The sequence below is a fragment of the Eutrigla gurnardus genome (assembly GCF_963514095.1).
Source record: "Eutrigla gurnardus genome assembly, chromosome: 16".
Lineage (NCBI taxonomy): Eukaryota > Metazoa > Chordata > Actinopteri > Perciformes > Triglidae > Eutrigla > Eutrigla gurnardus.
This window is the reverse complement of record NC_139927.1, coordinates 356,738-361,287: the sequence shown is the minus strand read 5'-3', so window position 1 is coordinate 361,287 and position 4,550 is coordinate 356,738. Positions and strand designations below refer to the sequence as shown.

At 40.8% G+C, this 4,550-nt stretch overlaps 1 long non-coding RNA gene across 1 annotated transcript; it reads left to right on the top strand.

Annotated features, from left to right (window-relative positions):
• Nucleotides 1-2,414: 2,414 nt before the first annotated feature.
• On the top strand, nt 2,415-3,945 carry LOC311026836. The gene is made up of 3 exons (XR_014598532.1): nt 2,415-2,942; nt 3,060-3,189; nt 3,608-3,945. It is a non-coding gene; the product is annotated as an uncharacterized lncRNA (long non-coding RNA).
• Nucleotides 3,946-4,550: the final 605 nt, after the last annotated feature.

The following is a 4,550-nucleotide window of genomic DNA, read 5'->3' as shown; positions in this document are numbered from 1 at the left end:
TCCCACCTTATCAAATGCATTCACGCAGAGGCATCCAAAATATTGTGCAGACTCCCGCGAAATGCAGAGGAAGCAGATATATCTAAACCTACCGTCCTGTTAACGTCATTCACTGGCACTGCAGCGTTCAACATTTCTGGCACAACATTGCATTGTGTCCTCAAACTGCCGAGAAGTCTAAAGCCGCCATTCCAAGGCCTTGGCAATAAACTAGATGAAGTCAGGGCTGAGCTTTCAAATGCTGAAATACTGGTCATCGACGAGATATCTATGGTCTCAAAGTCTCTATTTGCCTACGTAGATGCAAGATTGAAGCAAATCAAAGGAATTCGCAGACCTTTTGGTGGAATGTCAGTTCTCGCTGTTGGAGATTTTTATCAGCTGCCCCCAGTCAGACAGTCTAAACCTCTATGCGTGTATGATCAGACTCAGATCGACCTCTGGTGTGAGCATTTTCAGATGATCACTCTGACTGACATTATGCGTCAGAAAGATGATGTCCCATTTGCCGACATGCTAAACCGAATCCGTGTCAAAGAAAAGTCTGAGGCATTGTCAGAGGAGGATAGGGCTTTGCTTTCACAAGCCATCACAGAACCAGCACACTGTCCAAAGGACAAACTGCATGTTTTTGCTACAAACAAACAAGTTAATGCACACAACTCTGCAGCGTTGGCTCTGTTTCACTCAGACATCATAAAAATAGATGCAGATGACTACAAAAAAGATCCTACAACTGGTAGAATGGCAAGACAAGTTATACCTTTCCAAGGGAACAAAAATGAGTTGCCTGACTCGATAAAAATCGCCATAGGTGCTCGTGTCATGGTTACCAGAAACATTAACGTGCAATCTGGTCTTTGCAATGGAACTTTTGCGCAAATTGCAGAAATAGTGACCAGTGAAGGAGGTCCCCACGTCGGCAAACTTGGTATAGAACTTTTCAATCAAAATGCGGCAAACCAGCACAGCAATGGCGGTGCAGCCAATAATATTGTGTACATAGACAGAGATGAGGAGAACCTGAGGCAAAAAGGCGTGGTGCGCAGGCAGTTCCCCATAAAGCTTGCATTTGGATGTACGATACACAAAGTTCAAGGCATGACTGCTTCTTCAGTAGTTGTATCACTGAAAACTATCTTTGAACCTGGCATGGCCTATGTAGCTCTCAGCAGAGTAACTTCTCTCAGTGGACTACACATTCTAGATATGGATGAGAAAAAAATATATGCCAACCCTCAAATTACTGCAGCTCTTGTTAACATGACACAGGCGTCATTAGAACATTTAATGCCTCTACTTCATGTGACAGCAACATTAAACAGGCCAGACACTCTTACAGTCATCCATCATAACATAGAAGGACTGCCATCTCATGTTGATGACATGAAATGTCACCATGAACTCCATCTCGCAGACGTGTTATGTCTAACAGAAACTCATCTGCAAGGATCCTTTGTTTCTGAAAGTCTTCATTTAGAAGGATACAACATGTTCAAACGCAACAGAAACGTTTCGTACTCAAACACCCCTAGCATGGCCAACAAAGGTGGTGGGGGAGTCGCTATCTATGTGAAAAATCATATCCGAGTCCACGAGAAGCATTACGTACAGAATGCTACTGATATTGAATTTACAGTTGTAAAGCTTGAAGCTCCAATCACTGCACTGATTGCTGCTGTCTACAGGCCTCCAGGCTACAGTGTCATCTCTTTCTTATCAAACTTGCAAAGCCTCTTAGATGCACTGGAAATAATGGATCAACATCCCATCTTAGTCTGTGGTGATTTCAATGAAGATCTTTTGTCGAGGGCAAGCAAGCCGATACTAAATTTTTTTCAGTCTAAAGGTTACGAGCAACTCATCACCACTGCTACCACTGACAAAAACACACTGTTGGACTGCGTTTTCATCTCTCGACCACAGTGCTGTCTCCACTCGGGTGTGCTGAAAACTTACTACAGTTATCACAATCCTGTGTACTGCGTATTAACCCCTGAAACAGTGTAAACATAACCATTGAAAACTACATAAAATGACAATTTCAAAATAATTTCATTTCAGGCATTTCATGACTATGGGCCGACATTCCACGATTGAATAGGTTGGAGTTTATTATTACAATGTAAAGTACCTAAACAGTTTGACAAAATATGACTTAAAAAATGGAGAGGTGGTGGGGTCGTCCCTGGCAGCCAGGCTGTAACATCTGTCCTGGCTGCTCCAGCCTTTCGTGGACTGGGAGGGAGGGAGGGATGGAGGGACGATCTCACCTATATTAAAAAAAAAAAAAAAAAGCTAACATTTATTACCAACTATTTTACACTCCGCTGATAAGATGACACAAAAATAGAGAGATGTAATAAAAAAAACATTGTCAAATGGCAGTTTACTAGATCATGACTCGTGATACACACTGCATTCTTCCATAATTCTAAGGGCCAAAACAAAAATTTTACTAAACACCTAACAAAACTTGAAGGAGGTCAGCCTCAGCCTCAGATTCTTTGACCGAGACAAAAACTAAATTCACCAATGCAATGTGTCATATTGCAAATTAATCAAAGCTGAGCAACAAAAAGCTTTTACATTATGTAAGTCCCATGTCAACCCGTTGAGCTGGACCCAGGTACATGGTAAGTGAGCAAAACAGGTCATAGCATATGGACACATAATGAATAGGACTATTTGAAATGAGGTATTCATTATGAGGTAGAAGGACACAGCCCTGCATTTGTCTAACTGTTTCTTCTCTGTGTGTGCACCACTGCTTCACAGCTAATAAATACCTTAAAGCATGCCACTCCATGAAGACAGAAGAAGTCCAGCAACACTTCACTGTATTCTTCACTGCTACCCTACAAGGTCCATGTTCCTGGGGAATGGAGACACCATACCAGGAGGCCACCACTTCACTTTTGAATGATCTGGACCTGTGTGTGGTATGTTGCTACCGTATGTTTTTCTTTAATCACGTGGATGTTGCGAGATACTTTTTGTGATACAATACATTTTGATAACCTGCGTCACTGGTTGATGTCATCTCTCCCCTCCACTAGTCTAATAAAAGAGGTGAAGTTGGATACATGCAACAGAAGCCAGGCCATGCTGACAGAACAGAGCCAGGACATCAGGAAAACCACAGGCGCACAGCCATGTTGCTTATCTTGAGCACGACTCAAGCATTTTGTAAGTGAACTAATCCCAAAAAATAATCCACTTTTACTTCCATAATAGTTAATGACTTGATCTTGAAATTTATAACATTTTCATTTGCAGAGGTAAACATAAAAACTGTGCTGTAATGATTAAGATATTTGATATTTGTAATCCATGTCATCTATTTATGGTGGAGAGCAGCGGGTTCAGTCAGGCGGCTTCATGGTTAAGACACATACATACTATCCAGCTGGGGACCTTTTCTGTGTCATCCACTTCTCTCCCTGCATTTGCTCTCTGTCTCCTGTATTTCTTTTGAACAAAGACAAAAGGCCAACACAATATTTGATTACAAATCGAATGTGAAGTTTGAAAAAAATCGGATTATTTACTTCATATTTTACAATGTTGTTTTGCTCTATTATGACGTCTGTCATCTTGTTCACAGGAAATGCTGCTTTGAGAGAGTCTTCAGCACCAGCGAGAGTTCAACTCAACTCAACACAGCCACTGCAACAGCAGCAATCATTCCTGATGCAGAGCCACGGTCTTCAACAGAACTTTTGCAAATACTCCATGCTCAGCCGTCCTGGTAGGGGATCCCTCAAAGACTTGGCCTACCTAAAGGTTTCTCCACTTTTTTTCTCCCCTAAAGAGGGTTTTAAGGGAGTTTTTCCTGACATGCTTTGAGGGTCGAAGGCTGATGATGCAAAGTTCTGTCAACAAGATCAGATCATCTGTTTTTATTTCAAGCTTGTGCAAAATTTCAATAAAGATTTTGTACAGAATATTGCAACTTTGTATGCCTGATCTATCTTGAAGGGATCCACCCAATCATTTAAATAATTGTAGTAATTTTGTTGTAGCAGTTAACTATGAATACTTTTTATATATGAGTGAATTTGTAAAACTTGTTACATAATTACAACATGATTTAAAGGTCCATGATTTGAGCGCTGGGATTTTCTACTGGAGATTAGCTGATAACACTAAATGTTCAAAATATACTGTAAAAAGACCAATTTACTGACATGTCTTTGAAACCACCGCTACATAATGTGCCCTTTTTTTGTTATAAGCAGGATCACACACAGACATGTGCAGGACCTAGACATTTTCACACTTTTTCAAGCTTGTTTCTTGTCTGCTTATTCAAACTCAGCTAGAAACTCCATTAAAACCTTAAAAATGTCTTGTGTATATAATGGGTATATAGAACTTTTCAAGCCACAAATTGAGTTTAGCTTCATCAGGTGGACGAGGGAAGAAGGTGTATGAGGAGACTTTGGAATAGGGAGCAAATCTGGAGGCCATTGCTCAATGCTTACACAAAAAGTACAGCAATATATTCCTCTCTGCTCCATTAAATATACTCAGCCACCTGGAAGAGC